This window comes from Pipra filicauda, unplaced genomic scaffold (assembly GCF_003945595.2).
Source record: "Pipra filicauda isolate LSUMZ 115617 unplaced genomic scaffold, ASM394559v2 scaffold8_size5757611_pilon, whole genome shotgun sequence".
Classification (NCBI taxonomy): Eukaryota; Metazoa; Chordata; class Aves; order Passeriformes; family Pipridae; genus Pipra; species Pipra filicauda.
The window spans coordinates 3,395,294-3,415,275 of record NW_024105087.1 but is presented as its reverse complement, the minus strand read 5'-3'; the positions used below and the strand labels follow the sequence as shown (position 1 = coordinate 3,415,275).

At 39.1% G+C, this 19,982-nt stretch overlaps 1 protein-coding gene across 6 annotated transcripts in view; it reads right to left on the bottom strand.

Annotated features, from left to right (window-relative positions):
• The window catches only part of SLC10A7 (solute carrier family 10 member 7), a 147,967-nt gene that overhangs the window by 105,130 nt on the left and 22,855 nt on the right, over window positions 1-19,982 (bottom strand). Inside the window, exon 4 of one of the 6 annotated variants that reach the window (XR_003540727.2) lies at window positions 1,249-1,402. The exons of the other annotated variants lie outside the window; for them this stretch is intronic. The gene's annotated coding sequence lies outside the window, so the exon portion shown is untranslated. The remainder of the gene's footprint in view (window positions 1-1,248; window positions 1,403-19,982) is intronic. 6 annotated transcript variants of the gene reach the window in all.

The following is a 19,982-nucleotide window of genomic DNA, read 5'->3' as shown; positions in this document are numbered from 1 at the left end:
TACTTGAAATTACTTATATAACTGAGCTGAATGAAAACAAAAGTCTTTGTTATCGGTATCAGAAAGATCACAAGAACGAAGCCAAGAAGAAAGAACCTCTTAAGTGTTGGAATGTCCATTTTCACATTGAAAGAGCCAAGATTTGGTCTCAGGTACAGAAGAGACGAGGTGATTCATGGGACATAATGCACTGTGCCTGACTAGCCCAGATCACCAGCTGTTCAGTGCTGTTGCTTTTGTTCATAGTTTCTTTGCTTTATCCTAAATGGCACAGATCTACCCATACCAGACGCTTATGTGGCTGTGTAGCATACAAAACTTGTGCAATGCTCAAAAGACTTAGCAGGGGTAAAGGCCTATGCAGGCTATATTCAGAAACACAAATGTAGGCAACACAAGTTTTGCAAACTCTCATTTATTCCTTCAGGATGCCAAGGGGAAAAGAGATAACTTTTTTCAATCAACCACGGTCCATTTCCTTTTGATGATGAGAAGGGCTGTAAGCAGAGACAGCCACCAATACTCTCACCTTGTCCTTGTGTGACAGTCCTTCACCAGCCATACCCCAAGCCCAGCAGTACCCTGAAGCTGATGTTCCTGTCCCCCCATCCAGCTGCAGTACAAAAACACAAAATCACACTCACAAGACACAGTGCCTTCCACTGTTGGTTCCAACATCACACACCCCAATAGGCCAGCAACCTGAGCATCTACAGTGCACTTTTGAATACCAGCATGAATAAACAGAGTCAGTTCCTCCTTTTTCTCCTCTACTTAAAAATTATAAATGCAAACATTAAGATTAGTGCCCAGTGCCAGCGTAAACATTCTCACAAGCAGCAATTTAAAGCTGGCAGACTTGATACAACACATGCTTTCTCATACCGGTACCTATGCACATAAAAACCATGCTCCAGCATCTGACCTACTCCTCCACGGAATTCATACAGTTCTGACATGCCAGAAATCTCTGAGTTCCTGGGAAGGCATACAGCCAAAATTTTTGTATTTTTCCCCAAATGTGAAGTCCATTTCCATCATTTTCCTAAACAGGGGAAAACAAGGTAAATTCCCCCTTCTACCTACATATTCTAAAGTACAAGCCTCAGCAAGCCATACATTTGGGTTGTGGAACATGACTAGAGGGCAAAAAGGAAAGAATCTAACCAGACACTGACACTTTGGTAGGAAAACTACCCACAAACCTCATGGACATCATGCATTTCTTAGAGACTCCAGGTTTATTACCTCAGCAGTGAAGACACTGGCTCTTGCACCAGAACAAATGGACTGCTGAACAATGATTTAATAAAGGAGGCTCAGCTGAATGGTGCTATACAAGTACTGCCAACTTGTTCCTCTCCTATGGTCAAACACTTCATAACTGTAAGTGACTTTCTCTCTAAAAAAAAAAAAAAAAAAAAATTACTGTGGAAGGTATCCTCAAAAGGATACAGAGCAATAACAACCTCCCAAACATACTTTTATTTAAGTTCACATTTTCTGAGATCTTAAGCTGTGATAAAAACACTTAAAGGTCTTGTCCCCTGATTCTCCTGGAGACACATCATCCATAACATGATTAGAGGTCTAGTTAAACAATGCATCCCACAACTCCAAAGAGTATTACTTCCCTTTTGAAGTGAAATGAAAGCACAAGGCCACTTTTTAAAAGGTGCCCTTTGCATTAACTGTAAGGCTGTGCCTGCACCAGTATTTTTCTATAAATATCCCACTGTCATATTGCTTTCTGGGCAGTTAGTAGCAGAACCAGACATTTTAACTGCTCTGCCATCAAAACCAGCTCAGAGTAGCATTGTTATGAAAGTCACTGTCACAACTGCCACTGGTAACGTCTTCACCATTTGTTGTGCAATGCCAGGAGATGAGAAGTATAACAGTAGTGCAAGCCAGGTGCGTGGGAAGCCTAGCTCAAGCATTTGTAAAATAAAAATTAGCTCTGGAGCTCATGTCAGAATCACAGGTCACAGTGAAAAGATAAGGAGATTTTATCTCATCAACACATCTCTGTCCATATCTCAAAGAAGAACAATTTCTTTTTTCCTTTTTTTTTAATCTCTTTTTTTTTTTTTTTAACCTAGCCCAAAGATTAGGCTTTACATTAAGCCAGTATTATATGGTACTGGAAATTCCCTTTTTATGAGCCCAGGCAAATCTCTGCACGCTGCAATATTGTGGCAGAGGTAGAAAGAGGAGTGAAAGAAAAGTTATACACTATATGAAAGAGACCAGCATAACAGCCACTGCCTGAAGGTGAAAAAGGAACAATTTTGATGCATGCAACTGCATTCTTTTAAATGCTGCTCACTTACTTTCATCCTCTATATTAGCAATTCATATAACCGGAACTTACACATACACAGAGTGAGAAAGTGCCTAAATGTGCATCTTTATATATTACATATCCCTAAAATATGCCTAAGGAATTCAGCAGTGGATGAGTAACAACTGAAGGTCCAAGCTTTCTTCCTCTGAAAACAAATTAATTACAATGTCAGTATTTACCACCACCCTTCTTTTGAAACATGCCCCAAACATCTCTAAATTCTAATCAGTTAGTTGTCCCCATTTTCCAAGTGGATCCCCAAAGGGGGTAGGATGGAGGAGGCTAGTCCTCTATACAGTGCAAGGATTAATGCCAATCAAGTCTAGGGACTTGGTTTCACAGCTGTTTGGCCATCTGCAGGAGTACATCATGAACTACAAAAATGCTGAAACTGTTCTTTGGAATTTTCATTCATATATGTATATATTCATTATGTAAACAAATATATAAAATATATAGCAACTCAAGGTATTTTTATTACTTCCTTGAAGTAATTTACTTTATTCTAATGGGGCAGAATGCTATATAGCCATTACTTCTCTAAAGAAAAGGTGGAGAGAAAACATTAAAATCTATAGGTTTCATGTGTAGAATTCTATTCACGCTCACCAAAAGCTGTGCTGGTTGTTAAGACCACAAAATGCACAAGCTTATTAGCTTATTTTACCACCAAAAGTCACAAACTTGCTGTTCACGTCAACCGTGTACTTTGTGGCACTGTACACTGACCTTTTCATTGGCATCCACAGTTGGCTGGAAATTGGAATACCCAGCATAAGGAATATTCCAGTATTGAAACATCTACTTTAAACCTAAGTTGTCCCTGCCTCTAGAATCACCACTTTTCACCTCATGTTTGAAATTTTCCTTTTAACCATTTCATCTTGGTATTTTGCTGCTTTCAGCTGAATTTCTCCCATGCCTTGCAGAAGATGTGATTGTTGCCACACAAAGCTTTTCAGCTGGTCCACAATGCAGCACTGTTACTAAACTCTTACAATGCATTGAGAAGATACAGCCAGGGAGCACCTAAGTTACACTGAAAACTGTGGACTGAGTGAAAATGATTTGTTTGCAAAACTGACCCAGGTTAACCTGACCTGAAACAAAATGTTTACATACAGATTTTCCTGAGAGAAAGTGGAAACATTTCTACAAATTGCATATTCAGGGGGAATAAAAAAAAAGAAAATGGAAGCTTTCCCAATTTGAAATAGTTTGTAGCCCAAGTTTCCTACTCCTAGAGCAGTTACTAAAGAATATGTGCAGATATACTAAGTGAAAGAAAAATAAAAATGAAATTTTTGAAAAAGCACTCCTTCAACAAGAAAGCACTTACTTTATAACAATGCACCTGTTTTCCAGCATTTTGTGGTTCAAACTATCTTCTCACCTTACTGATAAACTGTCAAGATAAGGACAACGTGTTCTGATTTGCCCACAAAGAACTTCAAGGAGAACTTGACAAAGAAATCAATAATTTTGTTTGAAGTACAAAGGCTCCAGCAGAACGCAGACACTGCTGCTACCCGTGCTGTGATGGTTATTCACCATGGGCACCCAACAAGGCAAGGGTTATAGAAGCAAAATTGTCTCTGCCATGCCCAGAACATCTTGTATCTGCACAGTCAGACCAAATTAAGTGTGCAGAAGCAATCAAGACCCAGAGTTGTTTTCACCACGTAGTACTTCAGTAACATAAGATGCCCTATGATACAGAAGTGGACAATACTGTGTAAGAAGTGCATTCACGACTGCCAGGTCAAAAGTGTGAGAGATGCCAAATTTGCTGCACAGCAGGAGGTACTGATGCCAAGAGAGACATACCTTCTTAATAGCAATACAGAGTAGCAATAATGTGAACACAAAGGCAAGGAGCAGAATTGGGATATGCAAACATGGGAAGAGCAGAAAAAATCATCTCAAACACTAGAAGCAATCAGAAATAACATCTTCAACAAAAAGCAAGTACCAGCTAATGCACAAGCACATCACTTATCAAACAACTTTATATCTGACACATTAGCTGCATTTTGTAAAAACAGGTCTCACTTTAAAAAGTTTAATTTAGGTTAACAGCAATTTCTTTGACTAGTCTGTGATCAGTACTTTGGGGAGTAAAATAGACAAATAAGCATGTTACAAATCACGTCTGGCTGGTATTTCGAGTCAAGTTTTGCCACTAATAGAAGCTTGATAAAAGGCAGAGAAAGACTCAGTATATCAGGTCATATCATCATCAAAAAGAAAAAAACAACCCAGCAAACATCAAAAACCCCCATACCTGTTTATGGAACAGATTTTCATCTCTCACATACATTCATTCTAAAACCCAGTCTCTGTTTAGCCAATTCTACTTCAGGAAAGACCTCAGAAAAATATCACAACGTCGCCATCATCTCGTTGAATCAAAGTTCAATTTGCTCTAATACCATAACAAATATATTCTTATAATCTGTATCTCTCTTGTAGAAGTATCAACAAAATTCAGAGTGATATACTTATCTACAATATATAAAAGAATCATATCACCGCTATAAGCTGTAGTGTAGCAATATAGTGGCAGAGCACGAAACAGTAATCAAAGTCCTGAAAAATACACCATTGTCAGCACTGTACACTGGTACCAGTGTATTATAGCACCTCTGTCTGAAATAAATCAACCTAAGTGCCTGCTTTGGTAAGCACTTCGAATTCACTGTACATCAGCATTAGAGGGGGGTAATGCACAAAGAAACAAATCAGGAAATGGGACTTGTAAATAACAATTCAATTAGCAGATTTATATTACTCATTTCCTAATAAACTTTCTACCCACACCTACACACAAACCCTCCTACAGCCTTCCCCCCTTCATTTACATATCTGTGCAGGCCTGCTCTTTTTTCTTGCGAGCCCCTTTGGCCTTTCAATCATGAAGTATATTACTCCACTGTCAGAGCAAAGCAGTTCCTAACAACAGGGAGCCCAGCTGGGATAGGAAGAGGGCAGCAGGCTCAGGCATTAACATAATAATCCAACTGTGTTCCCCCAGGCCCTTAGGGCACACAGCATATTAGGCAGCCCTCCTGTGCCGCCGGGGCGGAGGCTGCCGGATCACCTGCCCATCAACCTGTGGCAGTCGCTCCACCTCAGCCGATCCAGCTCCTGCCAAGCCCCCATGCCCAATTACCTTCCCACAAAGGACACACATTCGTTTTCCATGTCTGCTTAACGCACCTGCTGCACATCCTTATTTACTACTGGAACTTGCCTTGCCGTGTCATTTCCAGCAGACTTGCTCCCTGCCTTTTAACTTCTGGAAAGTCTAGGGTTTGTAACAGGACCTACTGCTGCTTCCAGCAGGATCCAGGCCTTGAAACAAGATTTCAAATACAAAGTACTACTCTCCAGGTGCAACTTTCAGTCCTACCTATCCTCTGGATTCTTCCCTGAAAGGAGCAGGAAAAAACAAAAAGGCAGACACATGCCTTTGCTATCTCTGTGCCATGCCATCCAAGGAAACCAGTTTAGGGTGGGCTTGCTTATTCTTGCTACAGGTTTGTAATGCTGGAGGATTTTCAGCAGCAAAACTATTTCACAGTCTTTGATACAAGGCCTGCCACCACACAGGACATGGCTACTGATTAAGGAACAGAGCCTGTGACAAGGTTTCAGCTGTACAAATACACACGTTAGATATTTCCAAAGAAACACTATAATGATGATTTCAGATGCAAGACCTATGAAACTGTCCAATTTAAAGAAGGCTTAGAATTGTACTACTCTTCCCAACAAACATTTCTTAATACCTGAAAAATATTCCCACATTTCAAATGCTTTCGGTAGCAAACTACAACTCAGAACACTAACTTGTATGTTCTCTCTATTAAGTCCTTAAAAAAAAAAGCTTACATTTATTACACAGTGTATTTCAATGCAGTTCTCTTACAAGCCGTTTTATTTACAGTAGAGATGCTGCTTGTACCAGGTACTTAACAAGAAGAATAATAAACACACTTGCCAGTAAAAGACAGTATTTTCTTCATATTATACATGACAATCTCAAAGACTACTAGGAGAAGAGCTTTTGGTTCTAATATAACTTTTATTCTCATTAAAACATACATATTCTCTAATTACCCTTAACAAGGGAAGGCACAACAGAAATGTAATACAGTCTTGTTAAAATAATGCTTTACAGACTGTACAAAGCCTGATTTACTTGATCACTTGTGGTCACTTCGTGAAGCAAAATTTCCCTAACCTCATTAATTTTCATTTATCCAGCCCCCTCAAAGAAGGAAACATTCAGAAGCAATTCTGTATTTTATTTTAAATGCTTGGTTTTTACATTATCAGTACAAAGAAGAGTAATCCATGTCACAATGGCCTGTCAGAGAAAGACCACGTAAAGTAACATTAGCTACAGAATTTAAATATTTTAGAAAGCAATCGTTACACAAGCTCTGCCTATTACCATTCCTCGAATCCATAATGGTAACAAAAAGTATACATTATGAAAATTGTGTCACATTTTGAAAACATTTGCTTACAAGCAATTAATTTTCACAACATAGACATTCTTGTCTGCCACTACGGTGATAACTTAATAGCAGCACATCCCTCTGAACTGGGAAGGGGATGCAGTTAAAAGCCCCTTGCATTGAATTTATTCTGGGTCACGAGGTCACCAATAAAACACTACAATAACCTAGGGAGTTTACAAAATATTTCAATATAGTCAAGAGTCTACTTACAAAACCACAAGCTCGTATATTACTATGAGCTGATTTAGATTTTTAGGATCTGCAATTTAGAGAGGAAGAGCTTTGTCAACTGTCTCCTGATCGTTCCACCATCATTGCTGGCATAAAACTGAACAGCACTTTGAACATTAACTACAGCTTTTGTCCTTCAACACCTCTAAATATAAATGAATTTGGTTATCAAAAAAAAAGGAAAACGAGCTGACATTTTTAATTACAAGAGATTATTAAAAAAAAACCTTGAACACTGGTAACTTTCTAGAGTTTGTTCTAATTAAATTCCTTTCTTCTCCAAATTATAGGTCAAAAACTCCACAAACTGAAGTAACAGAAGTTGTACCTAGCATGCTGGAAAAACAGATATTCAACAGCAAGAATTCTCTACCGAGAACTTGAGTATAATCAAGTCATCAAGCAGCTTTTGCTGTTGGTGGTGAATGATTTGTGCATACAGACATGCTGCCATATGCTGCCATGTAGAAAGCTACAGTGTTAAATTCTTCCTCTGATGAATTCCAATGTTGTGAATGGAACATGTGACCGGAAATAAACTCATGAATGGAAATGCAGATTTTTCTATTTATTTCATTACACGATCAGACCTATGACTCAATTAAGTCAAATTTTTTTTTATTTCACACAGCCCAAGGTCAGAACATTGTAACGGCTCAGGTAAGTAAAAGGGAAGCTGTGGCTTAAGCTTCTGATACAGTTTGGGTTGTGAGGGGCTGTTTAAAACAGTGAGCACTTCTGAAAGTACTAAATATAAAAGTCGCAGTATGGAGAAAAATATATACAGATTGTTCAAATTATATTTCATATGGCAGCACCCACTATAAAACCCCCACATATTTCCTTGAAGCAACAAACTATCCATGTGGACGATGTATTTTAATTTCCTTCATAATTTATCCTTCAATTCAATCACAGTTTTCTTTTCTTTTACAACACTCACCCTTCCTGACTGCTTGTGGAGCCCTTGCTCTTTCATAGCACAGTTCCTATAGCTTTATTTTTAAATACCAGAAAGGAGAACAACTATTTTCTTCCATACATAGCTGTGCCAGCAGAACATCCCTGTCATCCCTAGATGCCCATTAGCCCTAACTAAAGAACACTGTTCCCACAGATTTCTAGGGGGCAGTCTCTTTACTTCCTATGGTTTTTTCCTTCACAAAAGTTATTTCAAATTCATAAAGACCCTCTTGTAATAAAGTACCCAGAATGAAGCATTATTCATTAATATGCAATATAACACCTTAATGTACTCAAATTTATTCAGCTTGTTGTGGTGGGTTGACCTTTGCTAGATGCCAGGGTCTCACCAAAGCTGCTCTATCACTGCCCTCCTCAGCAGGACAGGGGAGAGAAAATATCTCAACACTGATGGGTTGAGATCAGGACAGGGAGAGATCACTCATCCATTACTGCTATGGGCAAAACAGACCCGACTTGGGGAAAAAAGATAATTTAATTTATTACCAATCAAATCGGAGTAGGATAATAAGAAATAAAAATAAATCTTAAAAACACCTTCCCCTCACCCCTCCTTTCTTTCTAGGCTTAACTATACTCCCAAATTCTCTACCTCCTCCCCACCAGAGGCACAGGGGGATGAGGAATAGGGCTTGGGCAGCCCGTTCATCGCATGTTGCCTCTGCTTCCTCATACTCTTTTCCTCCTCCAGTGTAGGGTTCCTCCTACAGGAGACAGTCTTCCACGAACTTATGAGTCCTTCTCACAGGCTGTAGTTCTTCACAAACGGCTCCAGCATGGGTCCCTTTCCATGGGGTACAATACTTCAGGAACAGGCTGCTCCAGTGTTGGTCCCCCACAGGGCCACAAGTCCTGCCATCAAACCTCCTTCAGTGTGGGCTCCTCTCTCCACAAGTCCACAGGTCCTGCCAGGAGCCTGCTCCAGTGCAGGCTTCCCACAGGGTCACAGCCTCCTTTGGGCATCCACTTGCTCTGATGTGGGGTCCTACACAGGCAGATCTCTGCTCCACCATGGACCTTCACTGGTGAGGGGCACAGCTGCTTCACTGTGGTCTTCATGGGCTGCAGAGGAATCTCTGCTCCGGCACCTGAAGCATCTCCTCCCCCTCCTTCTTCCCTGGCCTGGATGTCTGCAGAGCTCTTTCTCTCACATATTCTCACTCCTCTCTCCTGGCTCCCATTGTGCAGCAACTTTTCCCAAGCTGGTCCATCTTGGAGCCGGCTGGCATTGCCTCTGTCAGACACAGGGAAAACTTCCAGCAGCTTCTCACAGAATCCACTCCAGCTTTGTCAAGCAAACCCAATATACTTGTACAAGGTGTTTACACCTATTTCTGAGTCTACTCAAGCACCCACATTGCTTTAAAGCATGTTTTCCTGTAAATCAAAATAAAGAACTGTTTTTTGGGTCCTTATAACTTTTCATGGTTCAGAAATGTGCTACATGAACAAGAAAGTGGGGGACAACCTAATTACAGAAGATATCAGTAATTTCACCGGTTCCAAGCTCCAGTTACTGGTTTAATAACAACTAGTGTCTCATAACTTCATCTTTCAACATAAAAAGTAGCTGACACCTGTCAGGGAGAAGTAGTTCTGCAGTGCTTTTCTCTGCAGATGCACTGCATTTGAATCTGCTGCATCACCTCTGACCCAGTCACCTTTTACGTAAACTAGAGAGGTGGTATTAGTGAGCAAAAAAAAAAAAAAAAAATATATATATATATATGAGTTTTACCATCTTGAAAACACAGGAAGATGTCAGTGCTTCTACTTTTATACACTCATCTAGTATTTGCTGACTATGTCACATTCTTGCTTGTCAGCAGTAGCTGTGGAGTGGCTTCCAAGAGCTCTAGGCAGCAAACAAAAGAGAATGAAGGGAAAGGCATTTCTATTTCAGATATGCTGCAAATCCATCTGGTAGAGCTCTCCCAAAACCTCAGCTAGGGATTCCACACATTCCTGGGAAGCACTCTGCTGCCTGTGTGAGGTAACTCCAAGGAAGGTCATATGGGCCTCTGCAGACACAACTTCATATGCACTCAGTTCTCACCATGACCTTCAAGAGAGCAGTGCAGACAACCGAAACCGCTGCAATGCCTCCCAAGGGAACAAATGAGAAGGAAAAAACCCAATCCACAAGGGTTGTGCAAACCAGAATTAAAACATTACAAAGACCTTCTTTCTTCACGTTAGGATAACCAGGTAAAAGCTTTGAGCAACATGCGGCTCCCAAGCAGTCACAGTGAGGCCCTTGTGCCTGGATTATGGCACATGAATGGCAATAAATGATGCAAAGTCCAGGATGCCAACACTCATATGGAAACAGCTACCACCTGGGAACCACTCCTATGCAGCTCTCCCTCCCCTTGTACCTCTGAGAAGCACAGTACCTGTCTCTATCCTATTACAATTATGACTCTCATTAAAATTTTCATAAGATCATCAGCTATACCTGCTGACAGCCATAGGTTAAATAACCCTGCTTCACCAGAAACTTTGCCCTCACATTTCTTTAGATGCTGATTTGTTTTAAACACAGCTTTGGGTGTAGAGCAAGACTGATGAGGTGTGCAGCTGAAAAGGAATGAGGACAATAGAGCAGCAGTCATGGCTGTGCTGGAAGATGCAAACAGCAGGCACACCTGTGACAAAAGTGGAAGTGGAAAAAACACAAAAGACTCTCAGGCAGCTCAGCTTTTGGGGCTTCTTGCTCCACTAAAATGTTCTGAAGTGAGATTGTCAAGACTGGAACAGATAAATCAATTCAATCCTTTAAATCACTCCAGGGATCTTTTCTTCACTCACTACTCACTGAAAAATGCCACTAGAATTGTTAAACACTTATAATATAGACAATAAACTGCAAATAAATTTAGTGTGACCAGAAATTCACCCTGCCACTCAAACATGTACATGCAGTATTTACCACACATAGTATTATATCACCTTAAAGAAAGTGAAATTGCAGTGATCATAACAAACCACAGGTATCTCCAATATGATTCAAAAGTTAGGGAAAATTGTTCAGCCTTCAATACTACAGCAGCACAGAATGTTATTATTTAGTAAAACAGATATTCCACTCACCCTTGCTATTTTCATCTGAGGATAAAAAAAAAAAAAAAAAAAAAGCACAGAAGGCTGCAATCAGGTTTTTCTCTCTCTCCAGGAGCCACTCATTCCTAAAGCACTATACGAATTCGGAGTCAGCACTTCCAATCTTAGTTTGTTATTTCAGAGTGTAAAATAAAAAAAAAAAGCACCGATCACTAAAAATATTAATTAGCATTTAATTAGAAACAGCAATATGAGGAAAAGCAGTGATAGGCAGACATCCCCTCTCTGGAATTAGATACTACTTCTTTTTAGATTAGGAAGCAAGGAACTAAAACCACTACCTTGCAAAGTTAACTATTCTTATTGACACAGTTCTGGATAGGAATGACACCAGCCCAAGGGATGGCACAGTAAACAAAAAGAAATCATGCTAATTTCTGACATTTACAAATGACCATGATAAAAAGGATCTGAAGGAGCTACGTAACTTTGCTACTATGAGAATATTGCACCTTTTTTTGTGTTGTTTTTTTTTTTAAACTAATGTGTACTTATGTAACAGTATCAAAAAGAACAAATAGTTACTACAGACAGGACTGTACTGGCAAAAAAATTTAACCAACAAAAGGGTTAATTAGGGATACAAATTTTCTCAGACTGTTAATAATGGGAATGACACACAGTATGTGCCCATAAGTAATTCTCAGGTATCTTTGATCTTCAGCCCCCAGCGATTACTGTCGCCTACTATACCCTGGCCTCTGGGACTCTCTCAGAACCAGACATCTGGCTACTTTGTTGTTTTAGACTAATCTCATCCCAGGAGAGCTCAAGAAATGACACCAGGCAAGGAGGGTCCTGGCAAGGGAAAAAACATTAGAGTATCAGCAGATTTTTGAGTGGACTAGAGTATCAAAATTGTCTTCAAATTTCTATAGGGATCCCACAGCTTCTCTGCTCTCGAGCACCACTTTCACACAGAACATCAGAATGCACATGATCCCCTTTTAAGGAACTGTTAATCTCTTTGAAGAAGCTAATGAATGATAATCCAAGAAAGAGCATGTGACAAAGGCAAACGGAAGTAAAAAAGAAATTGTAATGAATGGGTGGATTTAATGAAGATTTTATTGAAAGGCCAACACACCGCATGATCAAACAATGCTTTTAAAAGCCTACAAAAATTACTCCAACCCCTCAAACACTATATTTTACTAATCCACAGGGTTTAGCTGCCAGCAGTGTTATCCCTGAAGCAGGACCCTCTGACAAATGCAACAGATTCAGTGGGGTGCCTGACTGGCTGCTCCAGGCTCAGACACTGGGTATGATGCTCTGAGCCCAGAGGGGTCAAATGTGCTGCAAACACGGAGAAAAGAAGGTTTAACTCTAAGGCCAGGCCTTTTCACCATCAGAGGCTACCTGGGGTTTGCCACAACCTCTAGTCCACTGGACTCCCATCCAATAGGTTACATCAGATCCACCACTGGCAGCTGGACAAGAACTGCTACAGGCAGCCCCACAGAAGGCTCTTGTCCTATACCAGTGCTCCTACATCCTTCCTACAGCAGAGCTCCTACATGCCAGGTGTTCCCTGTGCCACTTACTGCCTGCACTTGGCAATAGAAGGAACCAGAGCAGTCAGACCTGGAAGGAATAAAAATCTCACATGTATTTTTCTGAGGAAAGTAAGCATGCCCATACTACTAACATAATCTGAGACACATACCTCCAAGCAGCATAATTTCTAAAATCCAGGGGTGGCACATAGCAATAAGGAAGAAATCACTTCTGTGTGGGTATCTTTTTTGTTTCAAATCAGCCACCACGCCTTCCCTTCCACTGGCTAGAGCAAGCTAAAAAGAACGGACACTTAATAAAGTCAGATTCTAATGCTTTTCTAAGGGCAGGCCCATATGATTTCACTTTGCCTCATTTCGGGATATTTTCAAAATGTTCAGAACAAAGCTATGGAGAAAGCTCTAAATAATCTGTAATATCACACCAGCTCCCAAAGAAAACCTTTAGCAAGTGCTACAGACAGAAGCAGTTTGAAAATCATGTGCTAAACTTCATATTTCTCACACCACATCTATCCTGCTTTCTTCCAGCCAGAACATTCCCCTCTCAGTGGGAGAAACAATACTAAAAAGTTACCCTAAAGTATTTTAGCAGTTTCCTAATGCACTGTAACAGCTGAACCAGTAAGAAAAGAACCTGTGCAACACTGGCTTTAGTTGCATCATATCAACAGTAAAAAACTCCTGAAAAATTCAGCATTCTTGAGAGGTATTCAGAAAGACGTGATGCAATTTCTTTCTGACTACGAATCAAGCAAATTTTCCTTTCCTTTCTCACCAATCAGGTCTGTTGTTAGAGTGAGTGTGGATTAGCCCAAATAATTAAATTTTAAAATACTGGCAGCACCAGGACAACAAACTTTTGTGTGCTCTCTATATACAACATGTGCTCAAAAAATGTTTGTCTTAAAAGCTTTGTTATGATATCAGCCTCTTGGAGTTTAATTGATGACTTCTGTGACTGCTATAGTAGCTATGACACTGTACACAACAGAAACAAGAATAAGTCACAAAGTATTCCATACCATCACAGTAAAAACTTATATTGTACTTATTAATACATTGTCTACTGCAGAACAATCCAGACTGCAGTGTAATAAGAAAAGCATTGTAAGGCAGAACAGGTCAAACTAATGTGTTTAAAAAATAGCATGTGATTGTATACAAGTAACAAAAAAATGAAGACTAAGTAGAATTTTAATTTCAGTATTTCATGTACTGTAGATGCCTAATACCCTCTGTCTTCACCTGCCATAGAACTTGAATGGTGCATCCACACACTTACCTCTCCCCCTCCTCCTTTTAAATCAGCAACAAACAATACTCCACAAAAGAACACATAGGACCTACTTCACAAAAATACACAGAAAATAGGCAGTCAAAAAAGCAAAAAAAATCTCACCCAAATTCTACATATTAAAGATAGAAAAATAAAAATTATATAGATACACATTCTAACAAACATTTGTCACCATGTCTAAAAGCATATTTTTGTAGGACCGTCTTAATCTCACAGTTACATCCTGGACACAGGTGTTACAGATTCTCAAAGCCATACACCATCACCAGGACTCCAACAGCAAATAAGCAAATGCTTCGGAACGTAAATACTCCTCTGTTTACTCAAAGTATTGATTTACGTTCTATGGGTATCCAAACATTGGTAGCTAATGCTGCCTTGCACTATCTATTACGAAATTACAGCTATCCAGTGAGGTTTTCTAATAGTAAATAAAACTCCCACAGCCGCTCTCCAAAAGCTCAACAGCTGTGAGCAGAAAGCACTGTAGCATGACAGGAATGCCAAGATATCCATACAAAGGCAAATCAAATAGGAAAACAAACTCCAGAGAAAAAAGGTCTTCAAACAAAATCCACGTTAACACTTCTCCTAATTTGGAAATAAAATAGAGTGGCTCCCATTTATCTGTCATTACAGTGGAACAGAGAGAGGAAAAGACATTTTGGACATTAGCAACGCTACCATGAACAGTATCTGTGATTCATACAGTCAGTCTATACCAAAAAAGGTTAATGAATAGTGGTTTTAATGGCATATAGTTCAAGTATTGATCTCACAGCAGATCCACTAATTCTGCCCAAGTACTAAATTCTAACTAGGATTCCTGATTTCAAAATACATTTACAAAAGGTTGTATATACAACTGTTATGTTTTCTTTCCTATTTCCTAATCTATCATTTAACAGTACAGCTCTATAGTTTACTGCTGACTGTATGCATAATATGCAGTTCTTCACGATTTAGGTATTTTATTTCTGTATTTTATTTCTGTCTGTATGAACAAACTTAGGAGAAAACATCCACAAACCACTTTGATTAAATTCTCCTGGGTTTTGGAGGCTGCCTTTGCCTGCAACGAAAGCTGAAGGAAATAGGCTCTTCTGAATGTAGACAGAAGAACATGTTTCCTCCTCTGAGCAAAGCTCTGTTTCTTATCTTGTAATCAAGCAATTTGACAGCTAATAAAATTACTTTATACTCCTCTAATACCTGCATAAGGAGATAGTAGAGGGAAAGCTTAGTGATGTTTCCTGACAAACACACTTCCTAGAGATAAGCATGACTACTCTAACTTCAAGATAATGACACAAATAAAGCTTCATCTTTAGAAGTATTTACAGCACAAACAATACCAATACCTACTTTTACTTCTCTATTTTAAATTTACAGGCAGTTTCATTTATTTGAAACAAAGACCATATTTTCAAAAAGACAGTAATTACCATGAGAATTCAGTGGACAAAAATGCAGTACTCTCCTTTTATGTATCTACTTAGTACTTATGTCAACTGCACACCTCTGCATAAGGACACCACTAAAGACCAGTTACCACCTCTGGAATCCACCTACTACAAATCATATAGACCTAGTTTTCATTTGTAACTCTTACCTACACTGACCCTGTCCACAGCTTTGATTTCAACAGAAGAATATTTGATTTATGCCAGGATAAAGAAGAAGAATCAGGCCCAAGTTCCCAGGTACCCTCACTAGAAGCACAGGTGTTCTTTTGCTGGTAGCAGCTGGCACGTACTAATTAGAAAGAAAACTGAATTCAACTATTTCTAGTTTTGTAAAAACATCTGAGAAATGAGATGGCTAAGAGTAAAGTCTCAGCATATTACAATATGCTCTACAGGAGGAAATAACTTGACAAAATGAAATTTTCCATTGCCTTATATCACACAATTTAGAAGGAACTTGAAGCCTGAAAGACAGGAAATCTCTTTAAAATTTGCTTGTATGGCAGATCTGCATTAGGGTTGCAAAAAAATTATTAGAGTATGAAAAGACATTCTTGCCTCCCACAGCTCACAAACTAAAGGAAAAAACCCAAAAGTTGATAAAGAAATCATCAATGTAACCTGCTGAAAGTGTTGCTAAATGAGCCATCCACCTCACAAGATAGTGTATGATAAGTTAGTATGACAAGTGATTTGTCTGTGTAAAAAAAGCTCTTGTGAGTTGGGAGCACTGACTGCTATTAAGACCAGGGAGGCAGGGAAACAAAATACTACTACAGATTTACACTGTGGTTTTATACTAGAAAGGAAGATGCCAAAGAACACACCACGACTGGCTAATGATTTGAAAGACAAGGGAAATTAAAGTCAGTGTGATTACTTAGAGATATGACAGAATTCTTAAAATGGGCAAAATGATTTACATTATGCAAAAATACCAAGGGGGCAAAGACATGCTAAGACATGGAGGAAAATTTTACATGTTCTAAAGACAAACACATACATCTGAATCCCGATCATAGCTCAGAGAACACAGCTGTCAGACTCACAAAGTACTTGATTTAAGAAGTAACTAGGATTTCATATGTAAAACAGAACTAGTGCAGAGACTACTGTTCCGAATTCGTATACATGTAAAAGAGAGAAACTGCTACCTATAAAACTGAACTAATTTCGACGCAATACTCTAAATTTCAAGAAAATTGAAAAAGAAAATGTTAAGGAATCAACTAAAACAAAGAAATCAAGCTTACAAGGCAGGTATTTTGTTGTTATTTGCAGAAGGTGAGATAAAAGTCTGAGTTTTATCTGGCAGGAGTTTCAGGAAGGTTCAAAAAACCAAATGTAGCAATAGATGCATTTGTTACTCAAGGGGTCATGACAGCAGACCCCTTATGAAGCAGAGATGCCTCGGAGTGACTCACTTTCAGAAGGGATTTGAGGACAGCACTTTACAATGCCGTGTATTTTTCTGTGTATTTTCTACTTACAAACAACATCTATTGTTCTGAGTGTCTCAGATCACACGCTGCAGAGAACCAAGCCATGCAGAAGTCATCGACATGGGTGGTACGAACAGCAGAAACGTCCCAGCATCAATAGGTCACAGACATTTGTGACTATGCCCAGAAATAGAAATCCCTCACAACTGCACAAAAGAGGTTGCACTGCTGGTTGAAAAGGTATGAGAGAGGACATTGACTACAGTATTATACACCTTAGAGAACATAACCTATATAGAAAGTCTCACTCAATACTGACATTCTAGGCCATTTGGATAATCAAAGTACAGCAAGTATTTTTGAGATAACATATACGACATTAATATCACAGAAAAAAAAATGTGAGTGGATATATTTTCTAAAATGGCATGATCATGTTGTTTTAAAATGGAAGCATAAAACAAATGCGTAGATCAGAACTGAAATTTTACCTCCAATTTTAATGTGGTCTTTTCTCCAATTACAGGTAAGTTATCAACCCAGCTTAGGCTTCCTCATCTTAAAAGACTTCAAGGAAACCTTTCATATATTCAATATATATAAGATTTCTCAAAAACACATTCATTTTGAAACAAAGTACTTTACTTAAGCAGAACATAACCTGATAGCCACTCTTAGGACTGACTTCCTGTAGTTCCAGTTATAAAATCTTCTTACTGTAGAATTACTTTATATTTTTTATATTTTCAAAGAAATTAAAATATCACTTGCCAAAAACATATATGTACCTTTTATCTGTAGTTGTAATTTGGGGAACAAATGCACCTTTTAACAAATACCTCTTCTTAAAGCAGATGGAAGGACTTAAGACAACAAAAGACCAAAACTTCGAATTTTAACCCAGAAGTGAAATGGCAGGAAAACAGGACTAAACAGACTCTTCTAAATAAAACTGCAACAGCTGAAACTTTCCTGTAAATGTAATAACCTGCATGACAGTGAAAGTACAAATACAAAGGGATTCATTTTTGGCAGTGGCTGTTTAATACTCTACTTTTAAATGCAGCACATAGCCAGCAAATTTCAACACTTCTACAAGCAAACAGACCGAGCACTGTTAAGTCTATGAGCAAGTGAGTGCTGTTATTGGCAGAGATATTTGCAAAACCATTCCCAAGACACAGGCCCGGAGTTCATACTCTCTCCTCTTGAGCAGGTTTCTACTGCTCGTTGGTACCACCGAAATCCATGCACATACATATGCAAAGTCTAGCAAAATAGAGAAGTCTGCTGAATAAATAGACAAATGAATATCCATTTCCACTGACAGGATAAAAATCTGGGTCACTAAAAACCTTAGGTTTACTTGCGCTTTTCTGCCCTGTTTCCCTTCAACATTTGTTCTTTCTGGTTTAGGTGAACTATAAGCAAATAAGGACAGAGATCATATCACTGCATGCACACGTGCTTTGATGGATTCATTAAGATCATTCAGGTTTATTAAATAATCTTCCCATAGAAGGATTATTGTTTTTATCTAAGGAAGGTAACCTGCGCACTATGACAGACTGACACAGCTGAAAAGCTAGGAAATTTTTCCAGAATTCTTTACAATACTACCAAAAGAAAAAAAAAAAAAAAAAGGAGCTGGTTTTTTCCTCTCCACTGAAAAAGGTTGAAATAAAGCCACAATGGATAGCAATTATTAGAACCATTTTGATCTTCAGTATCCGGATTAGAGGCTGTAAACTCTCCATCAATAATGTGAAAGCCTCAGTGAATGTTTCATGTCCTAGTATTATGTCTCAGAAATAACTTTTCAGACTCCATTATGTCCGCCATGAACTTGATCTTTCACCTCTAGTGAAAATCCTCTTATAACTATAATTCTAAAGTTAATGATGAGAGATTTCATTTGCTTTCCAAGCACAGATAAAACCTTTTTGAAATACACTCTCACTGCCATGACCTTGGTCTATGACTTAAGAGTTCACCACATGTAATAATTTACTTTGCCCCATGGGGCTCATTGAGATTTCCTTTTAAAAGGTTTTGGATATGCAGTTGGAGCTGAAACACTTACACAGTAAGTATCAAAGTATACATCCCCACATACGTTGCAAACATTTTGCAACAGTATCCACAAACAAAATTTAGATCACTACTAAACATAACAATAAAAAGGCCTAACTAACTAAGCAAAGTCATCCACACACTAGAAATCCAACATTTTGGGAATCCTGTTGCAATAATCCACAATAAATGCTAGAACAGAGAGTTTCAAAACTCCATGGAAATAATACATGCAAATTGGCAAGCTAATTCAGGAAATACACTGTATGGCTGCTGACTTCTTTGCTGATAAGTAATGCACTACCTACTTTGTCTGCTCATGTAGTTCTTACCAGACATGTCTTTAGTGTTAAAAATAAATAGATAAAGTCAGAACTACTGTACTCACCCCAACATAAGGCAAGTTTTTTTGTTCCTCTGAATTCTGGGGAAAATTCCTTTATAAACATAATTTACCTTAAATTCAAGCACTGTCTTGCAGCCCTAGCCAAAAAGCACATAGTTACTGCCTCACAGTGTTGAGTTCACATCAGTGAATGGTAACACACCAGCAGGCGCGGCCGTGGTTCCAACCAGTTCCCACTTTGCCTCTGGCTCCCAATGTCTCGCAGAGCAGCCAGGCAGCTGGTGCTAACTCCCTGGGGATGTGTACGAGGGCTTGGGGCAGGGCAGGATTCCCCAGGGCAGCATCTGGAGGCAGACAGCACAGACCTTGAGAGGTCAGGCTGAGGGTGGCGAGGGGACCCGAAACGTCAGAGTAGAAAACAGTCTGGAAATGCAGCTTGTATTGATGATGAGGTACTGAATGGGTTGGTAAAGTTATATTTAATGGCAAAACTTATTCATCCCCATGACATAGATGAATAATCAGGGGCTGTTGTGCTTTCAGGGCACCTATAGTCGAGTGAACACACTCCTTCACCAGTCTCCTGCCCCTCAAAATTTCCTAAACATTACCATCTTCTCA